This window comes from Emydura macquarii, unplaced genomic scaffold (genome assembly GCF_026122565.2).
Source record: "Emydura macquarii macquarii isolate MOO-44397 ecotype Brisbane River unplaced genomic scaffold, CSIRO-AGI_Emac_v2 contig_2768, whole genome shotgun sequence".
NCBI lineage: Eukaryota > Metazoa > Chordata > Testudines > Chelidae > Emydura > Emydura macquarii.
Window position 1 is genome coordinate 17,171,861 of NW_027132905.1, and position 17,729 is coordinate 17,189,589.

Here is a 17,729-nt window from a genome sequence, read left to right on the forward strand (position 1 = left end):
CTTCAGATTTTGGATTAATCCCCTATCATTCTTGACCTTCTGGAGAGATGAGCACAGGCACTTGCAAATATTTAGCCTCTCTGAATCAGCCTACCATGGGTCAGAGCTTCAACAACATAACCTTTCCTGGAGCAGATAATGAAATACTCCCTGTCACAGTTCAGCTGTATATTTTACCGCTCACTCAGTGTCTTTGAGGTACCCCTGACAGGCCCACGTCTTTCCTGATGTCATAGTGTAATCTCACAATTCACCCTGGGTCTCCAGGTTCACCAACCAGGTGTCCTCAGTAGTCCTAACAGGGTTTTGGCTCCTCCTTCTAAAGCCTGTGCTCAGTACAAAAATGCAGGGATACAGAACATCCTCTTCTCAGTAAAGTATTTATTTATCCATAGGAGCATAACAATCAGAGGGAAAGGGTTAAGACAATAAAAAGGCGTATATGTATATTATCTTACCTAAACCTTAGCCTTTCCTTGCCAGTTTAGGTAATTGACATTTGTCCCAGGCACCCCGAGCACTGGGCTGGGCAAGACAGTCTGCTTCCCCTCCAGTCTCTACCTCTGTCTGAGGCTGTCTCTCCATCAAGGTCTCCCTTCTGAGCTTTCAGTCTCTTTATCCATTTCAAAGTTCCTTTGTCTTTCCGGGGACCTCTGACTCTGGTCAATCCACTTTATGTATCGAACAAGGAAGCCAGAGGTATCCTTCCATTAGTGGATTCACTGTACTGTTCATTAAGTACTAGAAATTGTCTTCCTCCTGAACATGTGTTAAACCACCCAGGATTGAGTTGAATCTTTGCCTCCATGTGGCAGACAGCATGACAGATGTACACACAATATTTATAAGAAGTAATACAAATATTTCCCGTGTTCTTTACATTCTCTGCTGTTCCCTGGCATTTTTAACAATCAAGGCACTTCTTTAGAGGCTCCCAGGTCAGGGCCTTTTGCCTAGACTACAAATACTCCTTTTGATAGGGGGCCTTCTGAGTCAATGCAGAGTGACACCCCTCCATGCTCGCTAGTTGCTGAGCAGACCTCACTGTGACAATGACACAGACAGACTGGGATATTGTTGTTTGAAAAGGCCAGGTGCATTGTGGGGTTTTCTCCTTCCTCTGAATCATCTAGTATTGGTCACTGCTAGAGGCAGAATTCCAGAGTTGATGCACCAAAGATCAGATCATGAAAAATTCTACCTTCCTAATGGTAAATGTAATGGTCCCTACAATCCAGGGAAGGGTCCATATTATGGATGGAGACCCAGACCCAAATGTTCCCAAAGCTTTGGACTGGTCAGGTTGGGTAGGATGCTCCAGTCCAGTGAGTCTCTATTATAAACTCTACAGATGTTGAGAGGTGCAGACAGTGAAGAGTTATTGAACAGAAGTTGCACATTTAAAGGTGAACTGAATGTTGTAGACCCATTTTTGAGAAGGGGGAAGATATTGGTTTGGAGCATTCATGTATCCACTATGGAGATGACTGTAGACCATGAAATTTCAGTTAGGCTGGGCCTACTTATAAACTTAAGCTACCAAATATTAATAAGTTGTATATTGCAGAGTATGTGAAATGGTGGCTGGAGTCCCTTTTGAAAAGGGGTGGTTGTTTCTCATTACAACACACCCATGCCGTCTTTCCATTCTCAAAGTATGTCTGGTATTTCATTAAGATAACTGCTTATTAATTGCCTCTCTTGTCTGGACCATCTTCCCTAATGAACTTATCCTCTGGGAGTAACTCATCTATGCAGTAAACAAAAATGTGTTAAGTGCAGGGCGTGCTAGACCTCCATGGCTCCAGATCTCTCAAAATATTTTAGGATCAAAGCCCATGGCTAGATGCCACCCCAGGTATTGCTCAATTTAATCACAACAACCCCAATACCCCTTTGTTCAAAGGGTGGAACACTGAAACTAAACAACAAATCTAGGTGGATAGCGCCTTTTAACTAAGTAAAACACATGGGCCTCTCCCTCTTGTATTGTTTTCGGGAATTCCTGTGTTTACTCATGTAAATTACCAAAATGCTTCGAAAAACATTGAATTTAAGAATATAAAAGAGAAGCAATGGAAATAAGCAAGGCAAGCAAGCTTCAAGAGTGAAGAGTCCCTCTGGACAAGAAACTGACAAGACCTGCCATTTTGCACAGCTGTCTTCTGAGACCAGGGATTCAGGCTTTTGCAGGAAGCTGCTAAGAAACCATCACTGCCTCTTGCCTGCATTGGTGAGGATAATTGCTTTTGCAGCTAAAATATACTGGACTTTTGGTTTGGGGGCTCATTTTATGTTTATAAGTATAGTAATTAAAGCCTTTCTGTCATTATTGAACGAGAGTCGTGTCAATTCCTGAGCACACTAATAGCAGATCCCGGTCTGTGAGTTAACAATGACATGTGATGCAGGTCAAGAACACCCAGACAGAGCTGAATTCTCTTCTCTCTTTGCCATCAGAACACTGTGGCAGAACCAAATTTCTACTGATAATTTTGTATGCATAGTGAGGAGTTGAGAACTCCTCAATGCCAACCGGCAAGAGCATTACAAGAATATCCTGATCCTGATATATACATTCTGGTTCACCAAAGATGATATGTGGGTCTTAAATGAAAGTCAGGGTCATGTTGGTCATTACTATCATTGTGAAATGTATACACAGACACTATGTAAGGAGTTATGCATGTATGCTGAAAATGAGTTTTAAAGTCTGTATCAAGGCAGCATTGATTATTGCTTAAATCAGCTTCTGTACCAGATGATTGCCAGACAGAAAATGTGATGTTGGGTTTTTAAAAAGGCTCCAGAGGTGACACTCGTAATTATCGTGCTGGTAAGCCTAATTTCAGTACCAGGCAAGTTGGTCGAAACTAAGAACAGAATTATCAGACACACAAAGGAACATGATATATTGGGGAAGAGTCAATATGGCTTTTATAAAGGGAAATAATGCCTCACCAATTTATTAGAATTCCATGAGAGGCTCAACAACCATGTGGACAAGAGTGATCCAGTAGATATAGTGTAGTTGGATTTACAGAAAGACTTCAGCAAGGCTCCTCACCAAAGGCTCTTAAGCAAAGTAAGGAATCATGGGCTAAGAGGGAAGGTCCTCTCATGGATCAGTAATTGGTTAAAAGATAGGAAACAAAGGACAGGCATAAAAAGTCAGTTTTTGCAGTGAAGAGAGATAAATAGCAGGGTCCCCCAAGGCTCTGTATTGGGACCAGTGCTGTTCCACCTATTCATAAGTGATCTGAAAAAGGAATAAACAGTGAGGTGGCAGAATTTGCAGATGATACAAAATTACTCAAGATAGTTAAGTCCAAAGCAGACTGCAAAGGGTTACAAAAAGATCTCACAAAACTGGGTGACTGGATAACAAAATGGCAACTGAAATTCAATGTTGATAAATGCAAAGTTGGAAAACATAATACCAGATATACATACAAAATGATGGAGTCTAAATTAGCTGTTACCACTCAAGAAACAGATCTTGGAGTCAATGTGGATAGTTCCACTCAATGTGCAGCAGCAGTCATAAAAGCTAACAGAATGTTGGGAATCATTAAAAAGGGATAGATAATACGAGAGAAAATATCATTCTGCCACTATATAAATCCATGGCATGCCCAGACCTTGAACACTCTGTGCAGTTCTGGTTGCTTCATCTCAAAAAAAGATACATTAGAATGGGGTGAAAGTACAGAGAAGGGCAACAAAAATGATGAGGGGTATGGAGCAGCTTCCCTATGAGGTGACCAGGACTGTTGAGGTTAGAGAAGAAATTTCTGAGAGGGGATATGAAAGAGGTCTATAACATCACGAATGGTCAGGAGAAAGTAAACAGGGAAGTGTTATTTACCCCTTCACATAACACATGAACCAGGGGTCACTGATGGGATGTTCACCCCACGCTAGCTTAGGAAGAGTTAATGAGGCTGAGATGGGGTCAATTAAGCAGATAGGCCACACTTGAGGGGAATTAAGTGGTCTGAGAAACCCCTGCCTGATGATGGTTTCCAGCTGAGAAGGAACAGGCGGGGTTGCTATAAAGCCAGGCAGCTGGCAGCAAACAAGGGTTATAGTGAGGACAAGCACAAGCACCTTGAATGACACCGAGCACCCTCAGCTTCCTTTAAAATCTATGGGAAGTGGCCCTCCATCTCTCACAGGATCAGCCCTGAAGACGTAGGCTGCTGCAGCACTTGAAAGTATTTTACTTTTACATTTTTTTGTCGGTTCATTTTGATCCAGAATTTAGCCTCTACTGAGGCTGCCAATCAGTGCCTGCTGTGGTATCGTTTATTGTGAAGCTGGTGCCCATCACCTTGTGGCAAGCAAAGACTGCACAACAAGGCGAATGATGAGCAATTCTGCAAGGGAAAAAAAGAACCCAATTTGATAGTTTATTGGCTCTGTGGAAACTTAAGATATTTCCAAACAGTCCCTGACTAGTCTCTTGAAACTGAGGAAGATAATTTAAGTGTTTACACAATCTCGGAGTCCTTCAGAATTTGATAACAATTCTCACCTTCTAACTAAATGAGAAGAAATATTTACTATGTGTAAACATTTACCCATAACATGTCTTGACGTGAGATGTCTCCAGGCCTGCTGCAGCTAAATCCAGCTTAATTAAAGCTTCTAAAAAAAAAGAGAGAGAAAGAGAGATGAATGCATAGACTGTGTGCCAAGTTCCCAAATGAGTTAAATATTAGCTCATATCTCTATTTATAGACTAATCTACAGAGAACAGTGTGCACTGCTCTTATACATCTGTATAAAGACAGGCTGTAGACACAATTTAAGGAGCCAAGTGTTGGTGAGACAGTCAAAGACCCATGAGAAAAGCAATTTATTACATGGCTCTGCACTTTGTCACACAGATATCATGATAGCAGCCTGGGGGTGTATGTCTGGGTGTACATTTCTCATTCTGAATACAGAAACATATACACAGGCACTTTAAGGAGCTCATATAAGGCCTTTTGGAAATGGCTTGTGATGTATGTCCCAACTGGAATCTAGACTCTAGAACCAACACATGCTGTTAGGGGAGACCCAGCGAGATGAGTCCACTGACCAGACTGTTACAGTTCAGGGCTACTGCACCTCTATTCCCCCTCCATAGTCCCGACATGGGCACTCACTTTTAAACTCCAGGCTCCTCAGCAATAACCTCTCTTGGGCAGAGAGCCATATATCTCTCCCTCCTGACCAAGGTATTTCCAGGTTGCACAGTTCCCTGCCTACACTGTGAATTCCCCAGCATGTCAGACTGCCTGAGCTGGCCTGCTTTGCTTTTCTCCTCAGAGGCTGTAAGCAGTGTAACTGCCCCCAGTTATAAGGCACCATGCAGCTTTTCCTAAGCAAGTACATTTATTCTTAAGGTTAAAAGCATTACAGAAAAATCATATTTAAAAAATAAAAAGAATCTACATGTATGCTAAAAAGGTTACCATAGATCATTCCCACTGCAACAAGGGTTCCCGTAAGAGTCAGTCCTTCAAACCCCACACAGAGGTTTTCTGTGGTTACAAGTTCACAGCACCTTTGCTCAGAACAAGAGCACGAATTTGCAGTTCTCCCCTCCCCCAGGTATTTCCTATGAAATCCACTTAACTCAGTTCAGTCCAAAAGTGCTTTCTTGTCCTACACAGTGTTTAAAATTGTCCTTTGAAGTTCCCAACACTTGCCGGGGTATACAATGGCCATGCCTCCCCCCTACAGAAGTTACATACAATTCCACAATGATACATACATTTTGCATTCATAATAGAAATGGAGTCCCAAGCTATTTAACTTAATTCAATAAGATCTCCCAAAGATATTGCAGGAAATTGCCAGCTCTGTCACAGAAATGAGGGACCCCTCGCAGTCTCACTCACTCCAGAGAAGGGCTCCAATCAAGCCTTCCAGCAGCCCTCCTAAGGTTTCGCCACTCCAGATACCTTCAGCCTTTTCCTTAGGGACTAGCTACTTCCCCACCTGTCCAATTAAAATCTGTCATATCTTTTAAATTAACTTGGGTTTCAGCCCAAAGAGAACCACAATGTATGGATGTCTTGGCAGGAATAGGAAGAAACCCCAGCAAAAAATTGTTGAGAGGAGATTAACCCTTTCCTGTGTGGTGGGTTCTCCTGAGTCGCAGCTCTAGTGCTGAAGCCATCAAGGTGTTATTGGCTCTTACCACCTTAGGCCTGAGAAGCTCACAGGTGGATCGGTATCGTGCTTCCCCTTTTACAGAGAAGGTAAGTGGACCTGGTTGCTGTCACTCAGTGAGCAATGTCTTCTTGGCCATTGAGCCTTCACCATCCTTTGAAGTGGAAACACTGCCCTGCATGGAGTTAGCCCAGAGTGGATAAAGTCGCCACAGTGCTTTGTGTAACTTCAATACCGACCAAGCCACTTGTCATCTTTTGCCAAACTGTTTGTGTAACCACGATGCTGTATGACCAGCTGCCTGCTCAATGACTGCTGTGTAATGAGGGGGTGAGTTACCCACAGAAATGATAAAAGAACTTCTACTAATGCCAAAAAAGGTCGTCCTTCCTCTGCTCTAGGGTCTAATACGGTCCTGAGTTTGTGGAACTAAAGGACCACGCTTCTAATCTCCAAGGACTCTACTGGTCCAAGGCACGTGTTTCTCTGAAAAGTACACTAAAATACAACCAAGTCTTCAGGCTAAGCCAAACACATACAACAGCTGTACTGTCAGGGGCAGGAGGGGAACCACCAGGAAAGTTCAGTGCCGGGGGGAGGGGAAGGAAAGACACCATTTACAATAGTATCTGGCTCTGGGACTCGCCTTTGTCCTGACCATGGTTCACATTTATTTTCATACCAGCCAAGGCCTCCCACCTCTGTTGAAGGCGGGGAAGGAAAGGGCTCATTTCCCCAATCACACAGAAACAGCATCTGCGATTTGGCAGAGACAGCACTTCAGGATGCTTGCAAGAGCCGGAGCTGTGTCTGTGCGGCTGCCCAACATGACAGACTCTAGCCTGTGTGTCAGGAAATACTAATGAGCTGCTAATCATTCCTGAGATTCTCACGCATGCACGGGGGGCTACTGTCAGCAACTGGGACCTCAGAAATGGCACATTGCTCTTTGTCTGTGTCTGACCACTGGGACCTATGGGAATGGATACAATGGCAAACAAACACCTGCCCTCTGGATCACTCACACCTCTTTGTATAAAAGAGCTAGCAACCCCTCTCTGAATGGTGCAGGCACTAGAGCCACAGTGGAGAAATGTGGGTGGTTTTTTAAAAATAATTTTAATATCTGTTTTGAGCACTGCGATATCAACAAAGGAAACACTGAGGATGCAACAGCATTGGCCAGGCAGAGAATCAAAACAGCTGCCGTTCAGTGTGGCTGAGGCCATGGCAGATCATGGCCACAATCTCATCTGTCTTCTAGAAAGAGACAGGGCAGTCAATCGAAAATTGAATAAAAAGATAAAATTGTGATTGCCTGCAAATGAGTGCCAACTTCTGAGGAGGCTACTGGACAAAGATGTAGCATGGACATGGTTACTTCATGGATACATCACATGTATCAAGGAGTTGGTGTTCCACCTATTCCATCTTGAAAGAGTGGGAAAGAGGCACCCATACAATGTGATACTAGGGAGACAACGCTTTGGGCATCACTCCTACGACAGGGAGAGCCAGCAGCTTTGTAACAAAGTCGCTATCACCAACAGAACAGAAATATATTCAAACTGAAGAAGAAGATATTGCAATAATGTCTACATCTGACAAGTTGGACCAGTATGTTCAAGGATGGGAATCCATTTGAGTAAAAAGCCAATGCTCGTGGCCCCAAAATGCCTTTAGTGCATGCTACTGAAATGCTAAAACTTAGATGTACACTACTGGATTTCTTATCCAGAATATTCTTATCTGTATTCTTATCCAGAACAGCATTGCAGCAGGGAAACATAGCAAGTGACTAAGAATATGTGATCCTCAACCTGGTAGAAATACAGAAAACACAGAAAGACAGAGAAAGCATAAACCAAGTCAGCTATGTGCCAATTTCAAGATCAGGGCTGGAAAGAATCTGAAAACAAACTATGCAATCAAAGATATACAACTCTTCATGTCCGCCATTCTGTCAAGATAGTCAGACAACTGGGGAGAAGCCCACCTGCCTCTCAAGAATGCCTGAACTAAGGAGACCAGTTGAGCCTCCAAAATAGCATCATATATACAAGCCGTTGACTCATAATACCTAAATCACTGAGAACAGAAACTCTCTCAAGAATACTTTGGAGCCATTCTGAAATAGAAAGCCTGGACACCAGAGCATCCCCTCCCCCAACAGACCTTGGAGCAAAGAGAGAATGGACCTTTTCCACCATCCAAAAGGCCTCATTATTGTAGACAACTATTCAGGTGTCTAGGAACTAGACAAGGTGTCAGATACTACCACAACAGCCATCATAGACAAAGCTATGAAGCATGTCAACTGACATGGTATCCCATACGAAGTAGGTTTTGAAACTACATCTTGACATCAAGTGTAATAGCGGACTGCTATTAATGCCTCCCGTGGAAGTGTTTCTCCATTCCGTAATGGCTTGCCGTATATTTTCTTTGCTTTTTGCAACTTTCTTTAAGAGAGTCTTAACAATTGTAACTGTCAGTTGAGCTTTGCCATTTGACTGGCTGTGGTGTGATGATGATGTAGTGTGACTGGATTCCCATTCCCAAGTAAATTGCACAAACTCATTGCAACTGTGGAGCTTTCTGCAGCCAGGGGAGGCTCCCAGAAGTGGGTCTGACCCGGCTCCAGAAGTGACCCCTGAAGGGGAGGAGACAGTTCAATCCCTCCCCACCCCAGGCTGGAATTAGCAGCTGGAGCCCGGCATATGGTAGGAGCCCCCAGCTTGGCTGCCCCAGCCCTGCTCTCCCCTACAATAGCCAGATTCCGTGGGGGAGGTCATGGTCCACGATGTGTTTTTCACAGCCATGGATTTGGTAGGGCCCCACCTGCGTGTGAGATATTCAGAACTGTTCAGTGGTGGCCTAACTCATTGAAGTTAATGGGGAGCTTTAGAAAATCCCACTCTTGGTATAAGGGACATTTTCCCCTCATATAAACATTTGGTGCCAGACTGTGACTGGCAGCTTCAACCTGCACTGGATAGGGGTACAGGCCTGTGCTGCAGTGAAAGCCCGGCTAAGGATTTCTTGCTGCCCCAACCAGAATTTGGGCTAGGAAGCACACACTGCAGGAGACACTTCCTATGCATATGTGCCCCTATATGCCCCATTCCCATGGGATCAGAGCACCGGCCTAGTGTGTAATTATAGACATAACTACAGTTGGTTGTCAAATGAAAACAACATGCCAGTGGCTGGGTGGGAAGGCACTTAATGCTCTTGTTATATAAGAATTTGCTCTTCCTCTTTCAAAGCCTCTCTGGAGATTGGGGGCCGGCTTCTTTGTTTTCATTCGATTCCAGGATTGTGTCATGACAGCCCTCATGGCGTTTGAGTCTTGAACTCCATCTCTACCCCCATTTAACATTATTAAGCAGCGTGACAGGAATCGTTGGCACTCGGGCTGTTTCCTCTGCTAGATGCAATCGCTCACGCGAGGGGAGATTGCGGCTGCCAGATTTCCTGTGCTTCCCTCTTGGTGACACAGAGGAGCCATCAGTACCCTCAGGCTGTCATGCATGGGCTGGGAAAACAACCAGGCAAGCAGATTGCTCAGAACTTCATCATTGTCCTGCATCTCAGTCTCAGCCCGCGATGGCACCATCCCATCCTCCCTGGAGCTGTGGCAGGATTAGGAGCAATGTAACAGGGTAGCAGGATGGAAGGCAGATAGCAAAAAGCAGCCTGCAATTAAAATACTTTCCATTCAGTCATCATTTGGTACCACAATGTCCTTGCCACCCTTCCGCAGGTTTCCAGCCCAACAGCACACGCTACCTGCCAATCACCACTGTTTGGAGGGGACTGTATTTTCAGCAAACTATTTTCCCTTTTCCCCACTCTAGCCTCTTCTAGTCCAAACGGATTTCTGAAAGAGAGTGTCTCTTTGTCTTCCCCAATTGTTTTCATGTATGGCTTTCAAATGCTGGCAGGGCTGTCTATGCCCCAGTGCTCTCTTGTGGGTGTGACACACTGTGGGCCCCATGGAAGGTAACCTAGAAACCACATGTTCCCCACTTCAGTCTGCCAGACATAAATAGCCAGCCAGAAACTTAACCGTTTAGCCTGGGTGATGTGGCTAGTTGAGAATGGCCATGTGTGGCGCTATTGTTTGTGGAGGGTAAATGGGCAGCCATTCTATTGCTATGATACAGACTATGTAGTTTAAATGTGAAAAGGTGCATGGGTAATGTGCTTACTATCAATCAGGTCTCAAATCTGGGAGTACTTGGCGGTACAGTGTAACCAAACTGCCATCTTGTGCTCCAGAATCCCAGCTCTCATTTTACAAAAGGAAGTTTTTATCCCTCATAGCTGTGAAGAAAACCTTTGAAACATGACACGAGTGTAAATGATGTAGCAACATCTGCTTGAGTCGGCTTGAGCCTGGAACAAAAGCTAAGAGAGGTGTGACTTGCCCCATTCATCTCCATGAGGTGTTATCTTGGAAGCTTTGCACGGATAACTTAAATGTCAGCATTGTTACCTGTTTCATTAGTGATCAAAGCATGGAAGAAAAGAGAAGGACAATCATATCATGAAGAGCTGTACAGTCTATTCTGACTGGCATGTAAGCAGGTACTCCAGAGAGTACCACTACCTTTCTGCAGTCTGACCCCTACTTTACATCTCATTCAACTAATCAAATCAAATACATATTTTAAGAATCATGTCTCCGTGCTAGCTGGCCATCTTATCCCTTTGCAGTTCTTTGCTTCAGCTTCCCTATCAGCTCTCTCATGCTAACAAGCTGTTGGCCAGCTTCTCTGCTCTGCCACCAATACCAGCTTTCATTGCCCATCAGTGGCAAAGGTGTTTGAGGGAATTATGACGTTTCTCCCACATCACCCTTGTGCATGGGAGGCTCTCTGCCTAAAATTCCATAAAGCTACTACCTTTTCTTTCTTGAAAGCCCTCTTTAAAACTCAAATTAGGTGCACGGGTAGAGCTATTCACTATCCCCAGCTCTGTGGCTTCACTGGTCTGGTCTTTCATCCCATTCAGGGCCAGATTTAGGGGCAGGTGACCCAGGCGACCAGGTGGGGTGCTGGGCTTGGGGGGCGCTGGGCTCACGGTGCTGTTTCTGTTGTTAGCGACAAAAGGGACAATAGACTGTTTGAAGTAAAATGTTTCAGGCATTCCGTATGCGGAATCATTTTTCTCTAATCTCCTAGAACGTTCTGGACTTTTGTAGAATCTCGCAGAACCTTCCAGATTGTCTGAGAACGACATCTTCCTCGAACCTCCTAGAATGTTGTCAGCCATGCCCTCATGGGTATGTAAGTGGTGGGGCATCGCCAGTCAGTCCGTGAGATATAAGAACAAAGTGCAGTGCAATACAAAATAAAGTATTCAAAAGTTTAACAAATGGAGGAGGAGAGGGGTGTGGAAGGCACACTTTGCCTGGGGCACTGTTTGGTTTAGGGCCGGCCCTGATGCCATTGAATTGCTTTTATCAACCTGTTTTCTCATTGTGTGTTTGGATTTTAAGCTCTTTGGGGAAGGGGCTGTCTTTTTAATTTCACGTGTGCACAGCACCTAACACAATTAGCTCCCAATCCTGTCCACAGTTTAAATCAATAACAATAACTCTTCAGTCACTTTGTCAAGCCGAATACCAGAGCCTTACCATTCTAAAGCTGCAGTCGTAATCTGTTGAGTCATCCAGGCACCTCTCCCCCACTATTTTAATGCACACTAATGGGCTGGAGTCCCAAGGCGCACCGTGCTGTATATCACAATGCAGCATGTGGGAAGAGAAGGTTTAATCTAAGTGTATTATGTTTAATGATTTTTGGCTCTTGCTTAGGCTCCCACCATCCATTTCTTATACACTGCCAACCATGCATATTTGTGATCTCAATCATAATTGAAACAAAACCCACGTTGCTGGGAAAATAGATGAAGTTTTATCTAAATTGTCCACTTTATATACTTCACGCATCTCTGTGTGGCTGAACAGCTGGCGTTTATCCCATCCCAACTAAAGGAGATGCTGATCGAAGTCTACCATGCTCCTCTTCGAAAACATTAGCGGGGATTCTCCTCCAGAGCCAGGCTGCCCTTCAGATCGACCCAAAAGTACAGCCAATCAAGCAAGAAAGCAGAGCTCCATGTTTGTGAGAATGGAAGAACAATGCAACCTTGATGGGCTGTCTCCAGCTGTGAAACCTGTGTGTGTCTGTGTACGAGTCTCTTGGGGCACAGTATGTGGCTGCAATTCAGCGTTGTCAGTGGTTTTAGAAAAACCCTTGTCCACGGGGCTCAGGAGGCACGGACTCCAGCACACCTTTTCCCCATTTATTCCCATCCTGTGAGTCCTTCTGTGGCCTCAGAAACCCTTGTGTTTCTAGGCTCCCCAGATTTTTTACCAAGTCATGGGATTGCTTTGATTTTGGGAGGCTGTTTTTGGGTGGTGAAGGGCAGATTCTACAGTGATCTCCCAGGAGTGAGGATGTGTGGGTGGAAAGAGCCTCAGAGTGGGCTGTGTGTGTATCAGGCTCTCCCAGAACCAGATTCCAGGTTGCGATGCTCTGTTAGAGATCTGAATAAAACAGGCCAAGCACCCAGACTCACCCAGACCCTTCCCTCCTCCATGATTTCCGTACTCCCTGACCACTGTGCTGAATGGACTGAGAGCGGTTCATTAGAAAGTATAACTTCTATTTCAAAGCCATGTAATATTTACACCAAGATGAATACATATATATCTGTGGGCCAGAGGTTCAGGGGGATCCGCCCAAGCACTGAAGCTGCAGGGCAGCTGCTGATAGCTGTGCAGTGTTAGAGGTATCATCCTTCATTCTTCTTCTTCTTTTCCTTTATGCTGCTTTTCCCAGTGAGGGTTGTGACAGCAGCCTGGAGAGTAGGGAGGACCCGACCTCCCTTTCTTCCTCAGGTGCTCCAAGGCCAGCCGGGAGATATAATCCCTACAGCGTGTCCTGGGTCATCCTTCATGTGAGATGTAAACCTCAGCTCCCTGCTGCCTATCTCCAAGCAGCTGTCCTGGTGGAAAGCAAAGACCTCAAGGTGCAATTCAAGAGGAATTTAAGAATAGCTTCATTGTCCTGGCCAATGTTTCTTGCTCACTGGGGTCCTGATCCAACACTTGATGAGGTCAGTGGAAGAGCACTAGACTGGACCCTGGCAGAGGCTCAAATGTCTCAGATTTTGTGAGCTATTGCTAATAGCAAAATGTCTCCTGTATTTGCTCACATAGAATGATTGCTTTCTAAAAGAGATGGGCCCAACACTAGCCCTACCTCTGCACATCATGGGCTCTTACTGTTATAATGGGCTAAAAACCAAAACCTCCCATCTGAACACCACCAAATTTGTGTGAAATCTGGATTCAGTTCTAGATGCACTTGGGCCCTGTCTCTGTTTTCTAGATATTTAATGGCTGGGGTGTGGAAGGCAGCAGTGAAACCAATTTTCTGCAAGGATTCCAAAGGGCTAAAAAGTGTCTTAAAGACTAATCCTTGTTTCCTGAGTCATGGAGTGGTGAAGTGACTTGCCCATGGTAAATGGTCAAGTGGGGAGTAGAATGCAGCCCTCCTGGATGCCAGCCCAGTGCCCTCTCCATTACACCCCATTGTGTCGTTGTGCTGATGACTATTTGCAGGACAGTGAGCTGAAGGAAAGCACAAAGATGTTTGCTTGTAATTGTTATTTTTGTTGGACATTCAACTTCCTCACGAAACAGTGGTATTCATGTTAGCCCAAATAAAGCCAGCTAGCTTGACGTTTCTAGCGGTATCTCTAGATACATTTTTCAGAGGATTTTTTTGTTTTGTTTTGTTTTTGGATTTTTCTGTGCTTCGGAAAGCCATTTATGGGGCTCAGAAACACAAGATCAGTTCTTCTCATGGTGTTTCCACTGTCCAAGAACTGAAATCTGATCTCCCTTTATTTCAGACCCATAATAGCTCCCCGAGGCATTAAAAGAACATGAATACAGAGTGACAGCTTGTGCTCTCATGCTGGTGTAAATCAGGAGTGACTCCGCTAAAATCAATGGGGTTAGACTGGTGCATACTCTGAGTGAGTGAGAGCAGCCTCAGACCCAAACACTGGAAATGCTTGTTTTAGAGCCCATCCTCATTTCTAGTCATTCCTATGGCAGGGAGATTTCTACCACCCTCTCTGGTAGGCACAGTGATGAGCTATTGTTTTGAGTTGTGATATGTCAGCATGTTCCAATACACATCATTGCCCCTCTTGTGCCATTTCTAACTGCCTTTGCTGAAAGGTGAATTGAATAATTGCCATGAGCAGCGATCAAGTCCCAGCTGGGTCTAGCATATAGCATCAGACAGTCATGTGTTGCCCAGGGAAAGGATCACTGACTGAAGCAGCATATTTCAGTGGCTACCTCTTGTAAGAAGAGACTTGATCCAAATTTCCTTTTATTCTGCTTCTTTAACCCTTTGGGGTGAATTTAGTGCTCATGAAAAAGACGGATGGATAAGGGTGGCTAAGTGCTTTAAATCATAGAGACCGATGATGGAGAAAGACCTAGTAGACCTCTCATGCTGTTTCCCTTGGCAAGGTAGGGCTTTGTCCATATCCTATGTGCTTCCTTGTCACAGCTCTGCCTCTGCACCACAATTCTGATCTGCAACTGCTTCTGCTATTCCAGGCCTGCACATTCCTTGTCACAGCTTTGCCAGTGCAGATCTGCAGCACATCTAGTTTCTCCATTCTTTGGTGCGTCCCTGTGGACGTGCCCCTAGAACCAGGGAGCAGCGTCCGGGTTTTCCCCTCTCTGGGTCCTCATCAGAGGGGGACCACCCCTCCCGGCTACCTCTCACCGGGAGCAGTCTTGTGCCCTTCTCAGGGCAAGCAGTCTAAGGCCAGGGCCTCAGGCAGGGCTGGCAAGGCAAGCAGTCTACGGCCCGGCCCTCAGGCAGGGCTGGTGAGGTAGCAGTTTAAGCACCAGGCCCTCAGGCAGGGCTGGCAGAGCAAACAGTCTATGGCCAGGTCCTCAGGCAGGGCTGGCAGGTGAGCAAGCCGCTCTCTGGAACGGCACGGCGGGGAAGGCTTTCTCACGGAGGATAGGGAAGGGGGGAGGGGACGCAGGCCCGCCCGTCTCCACTGCGTCCCAGCCCAGGGCCCTGGTAGTAGCAACGGCATTTGCCACGGGGTCGGCAGGGCTCCGGCCGCAACATGCCTCCCAGGTTGCCCCTGACTCAGCCGCTAACGTGCAGCTATCCCTGGGCTTCTTCCTCCCCAAAACCCCCGGTACCTGCCTCTTCTGGGTTGCTGGGGCGTGGTAGGCCTGCTAGGCCCTCCTCATCCACAGGCGGCAGTTCGGGCAGCTCCATTGGCTCATCTTCGGAGGGCAGCTCTTCCAGGTCCTGCGGTCCCCAGGCCTCGGGCAGGGCCGGTAAGTTCTCGGGGTCCCAGGCTCTGTACTGCTCTGGCGGGTCCGCTTCCGGCTCCCAAGCCCCAGGTGTCTCCGGGGGGTTCTCCTCAGGTTCGTAGTCAGCGGGGAGCCCCGATGGGTCGTCTTCCGGCTCCCAGGCCATGGGGGCCTCCGGTGGGCCCTCCTCCAAGTCCCAGGCTGTGGGGTACCTGGGGGAGGCCTCTGCCGATCCCCAGGCTGGGGTTAAGGCTGGCCGCTCCCTTTTAGCGTGGCTCCCTGGCCCGGCCTTAGCTAGGAGCTCAGGAGGAGACGCATCCTTCCCCTTCGGCCGTCCTCCTCCAGCTGAGCTGACCGGCCTGGCCTTAAAGGCCTAGTTCCGCCCCCCTGCTTCCGGTCAGGTGGGGCCACTGAGGCCTTTAAAGGCCTAGACCCGCCCACCTGCTTCCAGTCGGGGCTTCCCCTGGGGGAGGCCTCTGTCAGCCAGGGTGGGTCTGGCTCCCTCTCTGGGTCCTCCTCAGAGGGGGACCACCCCTCCTGGCTACACTCCCCCACAACAGATAGTAATGGTAATAAATACCCAAACACTGCAGAATGGGACCAGACCCAGTGCATATTCCAAAGGACAATTATTCCCAAGCACCTCCCATTAGGAGGGAGAACTGTGCAGTGTCCTGGGAGGACGAGATCTGGATTTTGTTCCTCACTCTTCAACCAATTTACTGTGTGGCATCAAGCATCTCGCCTGCCCCATTTGGGTGGGATTTCTTTTCCTCTTCCTCCCATTGTGTGTCTCTCCCAGGGATGGAACAGAGTCCCCTCTGAGCTGGAACATTGGCCCTCTCCACCTTCCAATGCCGCAAATTCACAAAGCATCTGTTCACTCTCTCTTTGCCCATGATACGATGTTGATGGCTGGAGGAACACCATATCCTCATATTCCCTAGAGTCCAGGCACAGGTGCTGACATGGTAGCAGGTTGTATCCAGGGAGTGACTGAACTCTCCAAGTTTCATTTTATTTCCAAGCATTATTATTTAGCTGAATTATCCCTGGTTATCATGACCACACAGCCTACTAGGAAAACAGCCCAGATTTGTCATGGCGGGGGGAAAGGAAGTGTGCTACATGGGACATTCCCAAGAAGAGATTCTCTCTGTTATTTATTTTTCCCAGGCAGCAGAAAATTGTTCTCTGTGATTTAAAGGGGCCACGGCAGGTTACAAATCATGGGCCGGATTGTCAGGTGGAGCAAATCGGCACGTCTCCATTGACATCAGTGGAGCTACCTTGATTCACACCAGATGTCAGTCTGACCAATTTTCTCACTTACATTAGAAACAAGACCTTTGATAATTAACATTGAAAGGATTTATGTTTAAAAGGGAATTTACTTTGCAGCAATTATGTGGTTTATTTAATTTCTACAAGAATGAATGCAAATTAAGATAGGGAGATTGTAAACTCTGGGGCTGGAACTATGTCTGCCTATATGTTTGTGATAGCACTTAGCAATACTGCAATGTCTGGGCACTTCCACAATACAAATATTAAGCAGTAATAATGAAAGATGCACATAAAGACAAGCACCAGCTGACAAGATAAAACACTTCAGCCTAGGTGATACAAGATTTGAAGGCAGCCACTGTGAACTCAGGATGAAATCCAGCCAGGAATAAACAAAGAGCAGAGTTCTCTCCAGTCACTCATCTTAGCCCCACCATTGAATCCACACCTGAGGCTCTCTCACTTCCATTATTGAAAATGGTTAACACCAGAAATGCAAAATCCTGGCACTGAGGCTGTAGGAAGAGTTATTGTCTCTAATGAAAGGAATCTGACAGCATTTGACGGCCTGCATCAATATTTTTCTGTATCCTTCATTTTGGGTCTTTGCTGCACCCTGTGCCCTCTAGCAGGCTGAGAGGCATGACAGAAAGTGTTCTGGAAGAGGAGGACTCCTTTACAGCTCTCTGGAAATATCAATGGGGCTTAAAGTGCATGCAGGTTACATTACATTTACACTGCCAGAATAGTGTAAAGGGATGTCAGTATAAATGAGAATCAGGCACTTTAATTGCGTTCTTCAGGATGCTCCAACCTCCAGCCAGACCCAAGGCCTGAATACTGGATCATCTTGAGCCTTTATCCAGGGAGTCCTGAATTTCACTAACATTTTCAG